Below are 17,392 nucleotides of genomic sequence, written 5' to 3' on the forward strand. Positions count from 1 at the left end.
GACTCTACAGAACATTTTTCTTCCGAAGATTCAGGGATCTAGAATGTTCCATCTCGTGGCTCCAGAGTCTTACTACAGTAAGTCCTCTACATAGGAACAAGTTCTGTTCCAAGAGCATGCTTGAAAGTCCAGTTTGTCTGCAAATCCGACAGTTAGCCTAGGCACCCAATTAACACAATCTCCTATATAATACTATACTGTAATAGGTTAATATTCTTTTCACACAGATAACACATAAAAGACAAACACAGAAAAATAAAGTGCTTTTAATCTCTTAGTACAGTACCATGAAAAGTACGGTAGTTCAGTATTACCTGGCATACAGAGGCTGGTATCGAGTGAATAGGAAAGAAGTGTTCCTGTCTAGAAGAAGGAGCGGAGGTGGGAGATGGTAGAGCTGAAGCATCATCAGCAATAGCAGAAGGTGGGCAAGCTGCAATTACAGTCATGCCTGATGTTGATGGAATGCACATTCACATCTTTGAAAATTCACAACTTGAAGGTTTGTATCTAAGGGACTTACTGTACACAGCCCCATAAGCTCTATGGGTGGAAAAGGACCAGCTGGAACTTTATACCATAGATTTTCATCACCTCAGCCCAGAAGTGACACTCAGCAGTTACTTCCTCTCTGTGTGACTGCATTATTCATAACTAAGCACGTGGCTTTGCTGTTTGCAAGGGGGCTGGTAAGTAGAGCTGTTGGTCCTGAATGATTCAGAAGACAGAGACTTGACTGTTGGGAAGTTTTAGTAGTGTTTAGCATACCAATTTATTGAAACCATCCTCTTTATTATTAAATGTAATACTTTCCTAGTGCCTTATATTTATTATTTTTGTTATCATTTTCTTCCTGGAATTATTATTCTGTTCTAAGATTAGGATACACTCAGAATCCATTTGAACTCTTGGCCAAGAGTGTAAGCATATTTTTTAAAAAAACCAAAACCACAATAAAAATGTTACTCTTAGTGTGGCCCCTGTGGTCTGTACCTCAAGAAATTCATCTGGATTCCTCTTCTGGGCTGGTGCCCTAAACCTACTAGCTGTGACGTGCTCTTTCTGCTGACTGTGAGGCCAGATGCCCTCACAGTCAGGAAGGACACTGAGAATAGAAACTCCACCCCCCTGCCAGTGATGTCAGCATCTGCTTGGGTGCCCACCCCACTCCCACCACACTGCCTTTATATTTGCAGATGTGCTGGTTCGTGACAAGACCTTTATGGAAGTCCCATCCATTTTTCAGAGGAGAGCATCAGTAGCTCCAGCCCTCAGATTCTTGGAATTCCTGTCCTGCAGGAACTGCTTCCAACAGTCCTGGACTGTTGTGTGTGATCCTGACCCAACCCTAATCAAGTCCCTGTGTCGAAACTCCCGTCGTCTTAAATCAACTTCCCATTGTCAATTGTCTCTGACCTTCCTGCTCCGACTTGGAGGTACTACAGAGTTCCATGGAAGTGGTGTCCTCCTTTCCCAGTGAGCAAGCTCTCAGCTGTGTTTTACCAACACAACTCAGCACTAAGCTCTGGGGAGCTGGGTAACTATTTCTTACCTGGTTTCTGCCTCTTTGCCTCACAAATTTAAAGCAATTCTTCCTTTAAAAATGGCTTGAGTATCATAGGATACCACTTATCAGTTCAGTTCAGTCGCTCAGTCATGTCCGACTCTTTGCGACCCCATGAATTGCAGCACACCAGGCCTCCCTGTCCCTCACCAACTCCCGGAGTTGACTCAGACTCATGTCCATCAAGTCAGTGATGCCATCCAGCCATCTCATCCTCTGTTGTCCCCTTCCATCCAGCCAGCTCATCCTCTGTTGTCCCCTTCTCCTCTTGCCCCCAATCCCTCCCAGAATCAGGGTCTTTTCCAATGAGTCAGCTCTTCGCATGAGGTGGCCAAAATATTGGAGTTTCAGCTTCAGCATCAGTCCTTCCAATGAACACCCAGGACTGATCTCCTTTAGGATGGACTGGTTGGATCTCCTTGCAGTCCAAGGGATTCTCAAGAGTCTTCTCCAACACCACAGTTCAAAAGCGTCAATTCTTCAGCACTCAGCTTTCTTTATAGTCCATCTCTCACATCCATACATAACCACTGGAAAAACCATAGGCTTGACTACATGGACCTTTGTTGGTCTCTGCTTTTAAATATGCTGTCTAGGTTGGTCATAAATTTCCTTCCAAGGAGTAAGCATCTTTTAATTTAATGGCTGCATCACAATCTGCAGTGATTTTGGAGACAAAAAATAAAGTCAGTCACTGTTTCCACTGTTTCCCCATCTATTTGCTATGAAGTGATGGGACTGGATGTCATAATCTTAGTTTTCTGAATGTTGAGCTTTAAGCCAATTTTTTCACTCTCCTCTTTCACTTTCATCAAGAGGCTCTTTAGTTCTTCATTTTCTGCCATAAGGATAGTGCCATCTGCCTATCTGAGGTTATTGATATTTCTCCCGGCAATCTTGATTCCAGCTTGTGCTTCCTCCAGCCCAGCGTTTCTCATGACGTACTCTGCATATAAGTTAAATAAGCAGGGTGATGATATACAGTCTTGACGTACTCCTTTTCCTATTTGGAACCTGTTTGTTGTTCCATGTCCAGTTCTAACTGTTGCTTCCTGACCTTCATATAGGTTTCTCAAGAGGCAGGTCAGATGGTCTGGTATTCCCATCTCTTTCAGAATTTTCCACAGTTTATTGTGATCCACACAGTCAAAGGCTTTGGCATAGTCAATAAAGCAGAAATAGATGTTTTTCTGGAACTCTCTTGCTTTTTCAGTAATCCAGCAGATGTATGTGGAATCTAAAAATGTGATATAAAGGACCTTATTTACAAAACAAGAACAGATTTACAAATATCAAAATAAAACTTTTAGTTACCAAAGGGGAAACATGGGTGAGTGGTAAATCAGGAGCTTGGGATGAATACAAACACATTACTATATGTAAAATAGATAAACAACAAGGACCTACTGTATAGCACAGGGAATTCACCTCAATATTCTGTAATAACCAAAATGGAGAAGAGTCTATAAAAGTCTGTACACACACACACACACACACTCACACACACACACAGCTGAACTTGCTGTACATCGGAAGCCAATGCAAAAGTGTAAATCAAATCAAACCCTTATCATCTTAGAGCAAAGGCTTTGCCTTCCTGGCACAATCATTTCAATATTCCCAAGCTATTAATGTCCATTCTTTGAATTCTTTTCAACCAATTATAATCTCTGCCTGCATTCTTTATTGATTATTTGTTTAATGATCTTTTAATACATATTCACTTGATATCTACAAAAGAGTTATGATTTTACCCTTTTTTGAGATTAACTTTTAACAGAAATGAGTTCCTCTTTCATTCTTCCTGGTGTTGGTATAAATTCTGGCTACCTAATTGTGAGTAGGACATTGGATAAACTAGAAAACAATAAAAGGAGGGTGGCCAAAATAGTATGGAAATGTTGAAACCTGCCATAAAGAACACTTGCCAAAAATTGGGGACGTTTAGGCTAAGGGAAATGATCACTGTTTACAAAAAACTTAAAAGGCTACTATTCAGAAAAGTAGCTGGTCAGGTTTTATTAGTTTTTAGAGAATGAATAGGAAAAATGCAAGAAAATTTACGTGGCAATTTTGACTCAATATAAACACAATCACGACCACAATTAGAACTGTACAGACATGGTGTGGTCAGCTTTGAGATGTGGAAATGTCCTTGTCTCCTGTGCAATTCAAGCCAAGTTTGGACACAGTTTTATGAGAATTCTTTTACTATCAATTAAACTATTAATTGTAGAATTGAACTAGATGCCTTCTGGAAGATTTCAGCTCAGAGTTACAAATTTTGAAATTTAGCAGGACCCTGTGGAGCTCCTGGGCATGGAAGTCTTTCTGTGTCTCCCATTTTCTTTGTAGGGAACAGACTCCAGCCTCCATGAACCTCCCTGAGTCCCAAAGCGAAGGTTCTCACAGTTGCTAATCAGGAAAGGGAGGGATGCAGAAACAAGGGAGGAGCAGTCAAGAAACAATGGTATAGCCTTGGGACAGGTTCCTGGTTCCCCCTCAAGGGACATGCATAACAATATCTTTGAGCTCTTCTGAAGAACTAAAACCCCCACCAAATGGAAGATGTTCCAAGAGAGCCTTTGATAACCTCAAAGCTTGTCAGGAGACTCCCTAAGGCCAGATTAAAAGAGTGCAGGCCCTGCACACACTCTAATTTTATCAGCAACCCCATCCTTAAACCATTGCTATAAACCTCTTCACCAAATCTCCCAGGTTGGGACATACAGTTTTTGGAGGGTGCCAGCCCACTATGTCCCCCTTTGCCTGGCAAAGTAGTAAACCTATTCTTTTCTACTTCACCCAAAACTCTGTCTCTAAGATTTGATTCAGCATCAGTGCATGGAGGCCGAGTTTTTCAACATCAGTTTCAGAATTGTATTAGATCCTGGTTGTGTATGTGCACTGAATCTCTTGTGCCACCTTAAGTGCCCTCTTGTAGGGTTGCTGTGAGTCATACTGTTGCAGCAGGATATTAAGGTGAGGCTTTCCTCTTGGAGGCTTTGGCTCAGGTCCCAAAGCTGAGAACAAAGTATGATAGAGGGTGTGATGTGGATGATCCACACCACAGCATGCCAGCTTTTTAGAAACAGGAAAATATGTTTCTCTACCCAGTGGGGTGCTCAGGAAGCTACAGGAACTCAGGCTTCCAAACACAGCATACTTCCCCAGCATCCTTGGGAGTTTGTGATCCCTGGGATTTGGGGGTGGTTGGCTGGCTGCTATGAGGGTGATTGATTCTTCCCTGAGAGAGTCAAAGTCTAGGATTGGAGTTGCTTGAGAATCTGAGCAAAGCTTGCAGCTGCCAGGGGAGGGGCTGGTCCTAAAGAATTCAGTGGGCAAAAGAAGTGTAACATTTCCCAAAGCCAGAGGCAGCAGCCTGGAAGGCAGCCAGAGTGACTCATCAGGAAAGAATGTGACATCAGCAGTTGCTCCTCAGTGAATATCCTTGGGGCTGGAGTTGAGTGGTGAATGTAAGGAAAATGTTAGCCAGAGAATCTACTGTTGAGTTAGGAAACTGTGCAGTGCTGGAGAAGGGGGTGGAGTGGGGAAGGGGATTCCCAAATCTAGTAGGATTGAAGTGCAGTGCTTGTCAGGACAGGACGCCCACTTGCCTATGGCAGGAGCATCATTCCCGGGAGAAGGTAGCCTTTCCTCTCCTTCCTCCACCCTTTCCTGATCCTGGAGCATCAGCAGCGTGAAGTGATGAGGGGTCTTGGAGGAGGCAACTGGGAAAGACACAAGAGTGAGGTGACCTGTTGCCTCCCAGGCCCCACAGGAGAGAGCTCATAAACTGAAAGAAGCTTTGAGACTGAAGTTGTGACTCATTGTAAATCCAAACATGTCACAGTTAGAATGTACAGAAATGGTGTGGTCAACTTTGAGATGTGGAAATATCCTTTGGAGATTGGAGCAAAACTTGAATAACTAAAAATGATGTATTGATACCCAAAAGGTAATGGAAGGCCAAGGCATCTGCTCAGAATGTTGTTATAGAAGCAGGAGAGAGGGGCCCAAAGGCAGATTTGTAATGCAGAGGTGGGAGAAAGGAAGTAACTTCCATTTGTAGCTCACCAAGTATGGACAATTTCATAAACCTGTTTCAGTTTTCATGGTGAACATTCTTGGTCACTCTTCACAATTCATATCAGTTCAGTGAATCAGTTGTGTCTGACTCTTTGCGACCCCATGGACTGCAGCACGCCAGGTCTCCCTGTCCATCACCAACTCCCGGAGTTTACACAAACTCATGTCCATCGAGTCGGTGATGGCATCCAACCATCTCATCCTCTGTCGTCCCCTTCTCCTCCTGCCTTCAATCTTTCCCAGCATCAGGGTCTTTTCAAACGAGTCAGTTCTTCACATCAGCTGACAAAGTATTGGAGTTTCAGCTTCAGCATCAATCCTTCCACTGAATATTCAGGACTGATTTCCTTTAGGATTGACTGGGTGGATCTCCTTGTAGTCCAAGGGATTCTCAAGAGTCTTCTCCAACACCACAGTTTGAAAGCATCAATTCCTTGGTGCTCAGCTTTTTTTATAGTCCAACTCTCATATCCATACATGACTACTGGAAAAACCATAGCTTTGACTAGATGTACCTTTGTTGGCAAAGTAATGTCTCTGCTTTTTAATATGCTGTCTAGGCTGCTCATAAAGTGTCTAGGCAAATCTGTACAAATCTGGTGATGCAAGGGCCCATATTATGATTTGAATTGTGTATCATTCAGTTAAACCCAGAATTCCCAGATTTAAATTGTTGCAGAAATTTTTCTTTTCATGGACTAGTAGGACACTTAAACTTTCCTTCTTTCTTGTTTTTGTTTTTTTAACTTTTTAAAATTTTATTGAAATATAGTTGATTTACCATGTTGTGTTAATTTCTTCTGTACAGCAAAATGAGTTAGTTTTATATATATATATATATATATATATTACATATAAGATAAAAGAAAAGAAAGAAAGAAAGTGAAGTTGCTCAGTCATGCCTGACTCTTTATGACCCCATGGACTATAGCCCATCAGGCTCCTCCATCCATGGAATTTTCCAAGCAAGAGTACTGGAGTGGGTTGCCATTTCCTTCTCCAGATCTTTCTGACCCAGGGATTGAACCCAGATCTCCCGCGTTGCAGGCAGGCACTTTACCATCTGAGCCACCAGGGAAGCCCATACTATATATAGTATATATAATATATAGATATACTTTCTTTTTCATATTCTTTTGCATTATTATTTACCCTAGGATATTGTATGTAGTTACCTGTGCTACACAGTAGTACTTTATTGTTTGCCCATTCTATATATACTAGTTTGCCTCTGCTACCATCTTTCAATTCAAAGATACCATATGTTTTAGACATTAGTTATTTGAGAATGTCAGTTTAACTCCCATGTCACCGCATGACTGGAGGAATCCTTCTCTTCCTCCACTGTGTCCTTCATCAATGACACTCCACTCTCTATCCACTGGCAGCCTGGGACAAAAACAAGGGAGTGAAAGGAAATAGTAGTATTTGTCAACTTAAAGAAATATGCACAACCTAAGAGTTGAGAGTTATGTTTTATTTGGTGGGAATTTTTAAGACTCAAGCCAGGAGGTAACATCTTAAGTAACCCCAAAAGAACTGTTCCAAGGAGGCAAGGGATGGGGATGGGGTGGGGAACCATGTTTAGCAACAAAGAGCAGGTAATCTGAACATCAAAAGATTATTTTAATTAAAGTAAAACCAGATATTCCCAGTTAAGTAATTTAGTGCTTTTCTGTGTATGGGAAGATACAAGAGACTGGGCTTACTGAAATCATTGCTTTGGTGTGCACCTCGGCTATCTGGGACCTGTATCCACTGTTTTTCACATCCTGAGTTTCCTCGGGACTCACCAGCTCACCATTGTGGTGGTTGCAATCACTGGTGACTGTGACATCCTTGTTTACTGATACAGCAGGAAATATTCCATTTGTCCTATCTTAAAAGGGTATTTAAAAAAACAGACTGAACTTGAAGGGAGAGATGGACACTGGTTTAGCATGTACTGGAACCAGTATACTGTAGAAGATGTTCTAGCCAGCAGTTAAGCTGAACACTTAAGATCTGATTTTCTTTTAAATAGTCCATCTGGAGACGATGATTTTTAAATTCTCAAACTCCTTCTCCTCCTGGTCCGCCTTCTTCTTTCTGGTCCTCCTCATCCACACTAAGAGGATGGGGCAGGGAAAAAGGAAGGATGGCTGCTTGAACTGTGATTCAGAAGATTTGAGGGATGAGGAGGGACTGATGGGCGGATCATGGCAGGACCTGTTCTGACACCTCTAGACCAGAGTTTCCCTGGTGGCTCAGCAGTAAAGAATCAGCCAGGAGTGCAGGAGACCCTGATTCAATCTTTGGGTAGGGGAGATCCCCTGGAGAAGGGAATGGCTACCCACTCCAGTATTTTTGCCTGGAGAATTTCATGGACAGAGGAACCTGTTACAGTTCATGGTTACAGTCCATGAGGTGGCAATGAGTCAGACAAGACTGAGCAACTAGCACACTAGACTAGAAGCCCTGTGTCTCAAAATGAAGCTGGGAATAACATGGGAGAAACTGATCTCTTAAAACCTCTGGCTTTCCTTGAACATTGTATGACCTCAAATAAATACCGGCCATCTTTGTTGTAGCTGCAGTATCTTCTTACCAGATGTCACTGGAATCAATACACCTCTTCCTCCTTCCCACCCCAGAACAAAGTCTAACTTTGGAGTTCACTTCCCCATCCTCAGATTTCAGTTCAGTAGCTCAGCTGTGACCAACTCTTTGAGACACCATGACAGTAGCAGGCCAGGCTTCCCTGTCCATCACCAACTCCTGGAGCTTACTCAAACTCATGTCCATCGAGTCAGTGAGGCCATCCAACCATCTCATCCTCTGTTGTCCCCTTCTCCTACTGCCCTCAATCTTTCCCAGCATCAAGGTCTTTTCCAATGAGTCAGTTCTTCACGTCAGGTGGCCAAAGTAATGGAGTTTCAGTTTTAGCATCAGTCCTTCCAATGAATATTCAGGACTGATTTCCTTTAGGATTGACTGGGTGGTTCTCCTGGCAGTCCAAGGGACTCTCAAGAGTCTTCTCCAACACCACAGTTCAAAAGCATCAGTTATTCGGTGCTCAGCTTTCCTTATAGTCCAACTCTTACATCCGTACATGACTACTGAAAAAACCATAGCTTTGACTAGACGGATCTCTGTTGGAAAAGTAATCTCTGCTTTCTAAATGCTGTCTAAGTTTGTTATAGCTTTCCTTTCAAGGAGCATCTTTTAATTTCATGGCTGCAGTCACCATCTGCAGTGATTTTGGAGCTCCCCAAAATAAATTCTATTTGCCATGAAGTGGTGGGATCGGATGCCATGACCTTAGTTTTCTTCAGGTTCAGTTTTAAGCCAAATTTTTCACTCTCCTCTTTCACTTTCATCAGGAGGTTCTTTATTTTTTGCTTTCAGCCATATGGGTGGTGTCATCTGCGTATCTGAGGTAATTTATATTTCCTCGGCAATCTTGATTCTGAGAAGCTTGTTCTTCCTCCAGCCCGGCATTTCTCATGATGTACTCTACCTTTAAGTTAAATAAGCAGGCTGACAATATACAGCCTTGTCATATTCCTTTCCCAATTTGGAACCAGTCCCTTGGTCCATGTCTTATTCTGACTGTTGCTTCTTGACCTGCATACAGATTTCTCAGGAGGCAGTTAAGGTGGTCTGGTATTCCCATGTCTTTGAGAATTTTCCACAGTTTGTTGTGATCCACACAGTCAAAGGCTTTGGCCTAGTCAATAAAGCAGAAGTAGATGCTTTTCTGGAACTCTCTTGCTTTTTTGATGATCCAACGGATATTGGCAATTTGATCTCTGGTTCCTCTGCCTTTTCTAAAACCAGCTTGAACATCTGGAAGTTCACATTTCATATACTGTTTTAGCCTGGCTTGGAGAATTTTGAACATTACTTTGCTAGTGTGTGAGATGAGTGCAATTGTGTGGTAGTTTGAATATTCTTTGGCATGGCCTTTCTTTGGGATTATAATGAAAACTGACCTTTTCCGGTCCTGTGGCCACTGCTGAGTTTTCCAAATTCATTGGCATATTGAGTGCAGAACTTTCAAAGCATCATCTTTTAGGATTTGAAACAGCTCAACTGGAATTCCATTACCTCCACTAGCTTTATTCATAGTGATGCTTCCTAAGGCCCACTTGACTTTGCATTCCAGGATGTCTGGCTCTAGGTGAATGATCACAGCACGTGGTTATCTGGGTCATGAAGATCTTTTTGTACAGTTCTTCTGTGTATTCTTGCCACCTCTTCTTAATATCTTCGGCTTCTATTAGGTCCATACAATTCCTGTCCTTTATTGTGCCCATCTTTGCATCAAATACTCTATTGGTATCTCTAATTTTCTTGAAGAGATCTCTAGTCTTTCCCATTCTATTGTTTTCCTCTATTTCTTTTCATTGATCACTGAGGAAGGCTTTCTTATCTCTCTTTGCTATTCTTTGGAACTCTGCATTCAAATGGGTGTATCTTTCTTTTTCTTCTTTGCCTTTCAATTCTCTTCTTTACTCAGTTATTTGTAAGCCTTCCTCAGACAACTGTTTTGCCTTTGCATTTCATTTTCTTGGGGGTGTCTTGATCACTGCCTCCTGAACAATGTCATGATCCTCCATCCACAGTTCTTCAGGCACTCTGTCAGATCTAATCCCTTGAATCTGTTTGTCACTTCCACTGTATAATTGCAAGGGAGTTGATTTAGGTCATACTTGAATGGTCTAGTGGTTTTCCCTACTTTCTTCAATTTTAAGTCTGAATTTGTCAGTAAGGAGTTCATGATCTGAGCCAGTCAGCTCCTGGTCTTGTTTTTGCTGACTTTATAGAGCTTTTCCATCTCTGGCTGCAAAGAATATAATCAATCTGATTTCAATATTGACCATCTGGTGATGTCCATGTGTAGAGGCTTCTCTTGTGTTGTTGGAAGTGGGTATTTGCTATGACCAATGCAATGTATTCTTTTGGCAAAACTCGGCTAGCCTTTGTCCTGCTTCATTTTGTACTCCTCAGATTTAACCTCTACCGTTAGTCTTCAAGGGCCTATAACACTGCGTGTTTTTGTTCCAATTCTTTCAATAAACCAGGCTCCCTCTAGCTTCTAGATCCCTTTGTTCTAATGAGAACTTTCTCCCATGCCACATTCACCTGAGTATCTCCTGTAAGAACCCTGCTATGACGCACCTCCCACTGGATAAGCATCTCTGCCCCCCAGTCCAGGCTGAGTTTCTGCATGCTCTGAAGATGCCTACTCTCTGGTTCCTTGTGCTAATTGCCTTGTGCCCTCGTGTGCAGGTCCTCACTGCTCTCCTGCTCAGGGAGAGCAGAGTTTTGGCCACTGGTGGATCCTCAGAACATTGCACACATTTGGCATGTGTGCATGCCACATGCATGAGACGCTCAGGAGGACGGTGAAAACTAAACTTTAGTGGAAGATACAGCATTTACCATTGCAACTAAAATCAAGAATTGAGGTCCTTGTTTGAGACAGAATCATGTCGGCTCTCCAGCGCCTCTAGAATTTGATTCCAGAATTCATTCGATCAGCTCCATCATCTGTGTTCCTGAAGCTGTGTATAGTTTCTCTCTTACAGAAGTTCTGTGCTTTATTATAAAAATGTAGGGATGAGCATGTTCACCAACTGGACTCAGGACAGGAGAAAAGACATTTTCTCCATTTGCTGTAGGGTTACCCACATTGTAGGCATTCAGAGGTGCTTGCTAAAGTCTGATGGACCCTCTAACACAGAACTATCCTCTCAGGAATAGGATCCCTCTAGTGGCTGCCATACATTAATACAAATTTTCACTTTGATAAAACTCTTGATTAGGAACCAGCTTAGCAAAATACTTAACAAGAGAATTACATTTGGTCTATCCACTTTATTTTATGATACTTGCAATACTTTGTAGTTTACACACCTTTTTATTGAGGAGAAGGAACAGATGGGGAAGAGAATTTATGGATCACACTTTAAAAATATGAATTCACTGCATTCTTATATCTTAATACATATTTAATGAACAATAGTCATTCTTTAACACTTAAGAAGAAAATGTTAAATTTTTGTGGGTTTATTAGTATATATTTTTAATAAAATGTTTTTACCACCAAAAAATTAAATAATGTTATTTTCTGTACATTATCATGTATCTGGTAATAGGCTTATGCTGAAAATTAGATACATTTCCTACTGGGAATCTATTAGACTTTGGATATATCCACAGGGCTCAGCCTATTAATAACACTTGACTTGATGCCATAAGCAACCAATAAAACATATTTTTTAAATTTTCATGTAAGTGGAGCCTACCAAGTATTGAAAAATTACTGAAATTTGATTAAAATCATCCTTGGCAATTTTTACATTGGCTGCATGGGGAAGGAAGCAGTAAAGCATGTGAGACTCCAGTTTAAAGAAATGCTTTTCTAGTAGTTTCACAATATCACAATAATTTATTTTTTTCATTTATGCTTCTAAGATAAATATATCTGTAATTTACGTGGCTCATTTTGTTTTTAATAATAATCTACCCCAAAGTATTTTGTTGTACTTAAATGGGTCTTTGGAATATTCATCATAGAAACAGACATTGCTCAAAATTTACTTTCAAAGCATGTTATATTTGGGTATTATGCTCAGGTGTGTAGGCATTTATTTATTTCAGTTCAGTTCAGTCCAATCGCTCAGTCGTGTCCAACTGTTTGCAGCTCCATGAATCACAGCATGCCAGGCCTCCCTGTCCATCACCAACTCCTGGAGTCCACCCAAACCCATATCTATTGAGTTGGTGATACCATCCAAACATCTTATCCTCTGTCGTCCCCTTCTCCTCCTGCCCTCAATCTTTCCCAGCATCACGGTCTTTTCAAAATGAGTCAGCTCTTCGCATCAGGTGGCCAAAATATTGGAGTTTCAGCTTCAACATCAGTCCTTCCAATGAATACCCAGGACCGATCTCCTTTAGGATGGACTGGTTGGATCTCCTTGCAGTCCAAGGGACTCTCAAGAGTCTTCTCCAACAGCACAGTTCAAAAGCATCAATTCTTCGGCACTCAGCTTTCTTTATAGTCCATCTCTCACATCCATACATGACCACTGGAAAAACCATAGCCTTGATTAGATGGACTTTTGTTGGCAAAGTAATGTCTCTGCTTTTAAATATGCTGTCTAGGTTGGTCATCACTTTCCTTCCAAGGAGTAAGCGTCTTTTAATTTCATGGCTGCAATCACCATCTGCAGTGATTTTGGAGCCCCCCAAAATAAAGTCTGACACTGTTTCCATTGTCTCCCTATCTATTTCCCATGAGGTGATGGGAACAGATGCCATGATCTTAGTTTTCTGAATGTTGAGTTTCAAGCCAACTTTTTTTACTCTCCTCTTTCACTTTCATCAAGAGGCTCTTTAGTTCTTCTTCACTTTCTGCCATAAGGGTGGTGTCATCTCCATATCTAAGGTTATTGATATTTCTCCCGGCAATCTTGATTCCAACTTGTGCTTCCTCCAGCTCAGCATTTCTCATGATGTACTCTGCATATAAGTTAAATAAGCAAGGTAACAATATACAGCCTTGACGTACTCCTTTTCTTATTTGGAATCAGTTTGTTGCTCCATGTCCAGTTCTAACTGTTGCTTCCTGACCTGTATATTTAATGAACATCTGCCTGTGTACCTGATTTTGTGACATAACTCCTGTCTCAAAAATCTGGGGAGTGGGATGGGTGGTGAACCCATCTAAATTACTTATAACCTAATGCAGCCAATGGAGTGATGGAGACGCCCACCTAATCCAGGATCCCAGGGGAGAGACATGTAACTCAGCATGGAGATTTCCAGAAGGTTTTCAGGAGGAAATTATGTCAGAGCTGTGATCTCACAGGTTCATGGACATTAGAAAGGAAAAGGAGAGGAGAACATGGAAGCAAAAGTATGAGGGCAAGAAAGAACCTGATGTGCAGGGGGAAAGCAGCAGAGTGGAGAGATGAAGGACAGGAAATGGACAGCAAGGTCCTGAAGGTCAGGCCATGTCATCCGCCGTGATGAAAAAGAGCTGATACCATTGAGAGTGGGGACAACACAACATCGTCATATTTGGAAAGAAGTCTGAATCTAAGAAAGAGGAGACAAGAAACAGTAAGGCCAATTACAAGGCAGGTAAAATAGCTCCAGTGAAAGTCATGAAGGCCTTAAATAAAACAGTAATAGTAGGACTGGGAGAGGGGCCTGAAATGAAGACTATTTCAAAAAGACCAGCCTCTGCTACTAGGGAGGAAGGAGAATCCAGGATGATTTCCTAGACTCCAGCTTGTGTGGGAAACCAGCTATAAGGATTTATTTTACAAATGACAAAATTCTCATTTCAAAGTGGCTTGAAAAGACATGAGACTAAATTAGGAGATTGGAATTGACATATACACACTATTATATATAGTATATATAATAGTATATATACTATTGACATATACACATATTATATATGTGTGACATATACGGACACTTATACACAATATACATTTATGTCAATATGTATATTGATGTATACACAGTGCCAGTCTATAAAATAGATAACTAATAAGGACCTACTGTATAGCACAGGGAAATCTACTCAATACTCTGTAATGATGTAGATGGTAAAATGATCTGAAAAAGAGTGGATATATGTATACGTGTAACTGACTCGCTTTGCTATATACCTGAAACTAACACATCATTGTAAATCAATTATATGCCAGTAACAATTAATTTAAAGAAAAAAATGAGGCTGAAATGGTCTTGCTTTAGGCATGAAGCTTGCATGGAACACATGAAGCCTTGTCCCTCGGTTCCTCCCCTCCCCCCACTCGGAGCGCAACCCCCAAAGGCCCTGGTCGACCCTCTGCTTCTCTGGGACCCCCGAGCCTCTCCAAAATCCAGCAAGAAGATTTACCCCTGGTCCAGCATGAAGCTTCCACCAATTAACTCTAGCACCATGGCCAATATTTAGGTGCTGTACAAATGGTTAAATCCTTTGAATAGCCCCTTGATATAGGACTCATGACACAGGTTAGTTTTGTATTAGACACAGGTAATACAGAGTGATTTGTTATATGAGATCATGGCACTGATCCTTCTGAGTTGGTGAGCAGAAATTGGCAAGTTCTCTAGATGCCCCAATAAGACACATGTGTGCTATCATGTAAAGCTTAAAAAAGATCTGGGGTTTCACGTTTATACCACCTTTCTGTGTTTCCTGTCTAGAGAAGATCCTTTAGTATTTGTTGAAGAGCTGGTTTGGTGGTGCTGAATTCTCTCAGCTTTTGCTTGTCTGTAAAGCTTTTGAGTTCTCCTTCATATCTGAATGAGATCCTTGCTGGGTAGAGTAATCTAGGTTGTAGGTTATTCTCTTTCATTACTTTAAGTATGTCCTGCCATTCCCTTCTGGCCTGAAGGGTTTCTACTGAAGATCAGCTGTTATCCTTATGGGAATCCCTTTGTGTGTTATTTGTTGTTTCTCCCTTGCTGCTTTTAATATTTGTTCTTTGTGTTTGATCTTTGTTAATTTGATTAATATGTGTCTTGGGGTGTTTCGCCTTGGGTTTATCCTGTTTGGGACTCTCTGGGTTTCTTGGACTTGGTTGGCTATTTCCTTCCCCATTTTAGGGAAGTTTTCAGCAATTATCTCCTCGAGTATCTTCTCATGGCCTTTCTTTTTGTCTTCTTCTTCTGGGACTCCTATGATTCGAATGTTGGGGCGTTTCACATTGTCCCAGAGGTCCCTGAGGTTGTCCTCATTTCTTTTGATTCTTTTTTCTTTTTTCCTCTCTGCTTCATTTATTTCCACCATTTTATCTTCTAACTCACTTATCCTATCTTCTGTCGCTGTTATTCTACTCATGGTTCCCTCCAGAGTGTTTTTGATCTCATTTATTTCATTATTAATTTTTAATTGACTTTTTTTAATTTCTTCTAGGTCCTTGTTAAACATTTCTTGCATCTTCTCAATCTTTGTCTCCAGGCTATTTATTTGTAACTCCATTTTGTTTTCAAGATTTTGGATCATTTTTATTATCATTATTCTAAATTCTTTTTCAGGTAGATTCCCTATTTCCTCCTCTTTTGTTTGACTTGGTGGGCTTTTTTCATGTTCCTTTAGCTGTTGGGTGTTTCTCTGCCTTTTCATCTTGTTTAGATTGCTGTGTCTGGAGTGGGCTTTCTGTATTTTGTGGTCTGAGGTTCCTTTTTATTGTGGAGGTTTCTCCCAGTGGGTGGGGTTGCACGATTGGTTTGTCAAGGTTTCCTGGTTAGGGAAGCTTGTGTCAGCGTTCTGGTGCGTGGAATTGGATTTCTTCTCTCTGGAGTGCAATGGAGTGTCCAGTAATGAGTTTTGCGATGGGTCTCTGTGTTAGGTGTGACTTTGGACAGCCTGTATGTTGACACTCAGGTCTATGTTCCTGCATTGCTAAAGAATTTGCATGGTATGTCTTGTACTGGAGCTTAGTGGCTCTTGGGTGGTGGTTAGTTTTGGTGTAGGTATGGAGGCTTTTGGATGGTCTCTTATTCCTTAATGTTCCGTGTAGTCAGGAGTTTTCTGGTTTTCTCAGGATTTGAGCTTAGGTCTCCTGCCTCTGGATTTCAGTTTTATTCTTCCAATTGTGTCAAGACTTCTCCAACCATACAGCACGGATAATAAAACTTCTAGGTTAATGGTGAAAAGATTCTCCACCGTGAGAGACAACCAGAGAGGTTCACAGAGTTACATGAAGAATAGGAGAGGGAGGAAGGAGATAGAGGTGAGCAGAAGGAGAAAAAGGGGACTCAAGAGGAGAGAGACAGATCTACGCAGTTATCTGTTCCCAAAGTGTTCTCCGTAGCCCAGACACCCACAAAGATTCACAGAGTTGGATTGGGAAGAGAAGGGGAATGGAGGAAATAGAGGTGTTCTGAGGTAGAAAACAGAGAGTCAAAAGTGGGAGAGTATCACCACACTCCTGAATAGAAATGGGAACTGAATATTGGATTTTTAAATGACCAAAATTTATATCACATACTACTGAAAAACAAAGATTGAAAATTTAGTGTAGAGGTTAGACTCTTTGAAATACAATATTTAAAAACAAAAACACAAAAAAAATTTAGAACTGTATATGAAGTTCAGTTTAAAAATAGGGTTTCTCTCTCTTTTTTTTTTTGGCAAGATTATAGTGAAATGAAAATGAAAATTAAGGAATAATAGAGGAGTATTAGAGGACTTTAAAAGGAAATAGGAGAGAAAAACAAGAAAAAGAAAAAAAAAGAAAAAAATTTTTTTTCCCCTAATTAAAAAAATCGTAAAAATATATGAAAATGAAAGTTGAGGAGTAATGGAGGAGTAATAGGGAATTTTAAAAGAAAATAAAAGAGAACAAAATAAAAAATAAAAAAAAAGGAAAGAAAAAAAATTTTTTTTTTTTAAATTTAAAAAAATATATGTACATATATATCTAGGAATTTCTCTGGAGTTGTTGCGGTCAGCGTAGGATCAGTTCAATTTTAGATAGCTCCTCTTTCCAGCTTACACTTCTCGATATCTGTAGGCCCCTTCCCATGTAGCCGGTGTTACCTTCAGGGATTTTAATCTGTTGCACCGGTCCTTTCTGAAGCGGTTCCCTTTGTTTATTTGGCTTCTGTTTGCCGTCTCTTCGGTGTCTAATTTCCGCTCTGACACAGGCGGGCGGAGGTGATCTCTTATTTAGGTTCTCTAGTTCAGTTCAGTCCTGCTACAGGGAGGGCGGGGCGCTG

At 41.0% G+C, this 17,392-nt stretch overlaps 1 long non-coding RNA gene across 1 annotated transcript in view; it reads right to left on the bottom strand.

Annotated features, from left to right (window-relative positions):
• Positions 1–250: 250 nt before the first annotated feature.
• Positions 251–17,392, bottom strand: part of LOC110131304 (uncharacterized) — a 38,083-nt gene continuing 20,941 nt past the window's right edge. The window contains exon 3 of the long non-coding RNA XR_011490642.1: positions 251–2,801. This is a non-coding gene — a long non-coding RNA (uncharacterized lncRNA). The remainder of the gene's footprint in view (positions 2,802–17,392) is intronic.

This window comes from Odocoileus virginianus, chromosome 12, assembly GCF_023699985.2.
Source record: "Odocoileus virginianus isolate 20LAN1187 ecotype Illinois chromosome 12, Ovbor_1.2, whole genome shotgun sequence".
Taxonomy (NCBI): domain Eukaryota; kingdom Metazoa; phylum Chordata; class Mammalia; order Artiodactyla; family Cervidae; genus Odocoileus; species Odocoileus virginianus.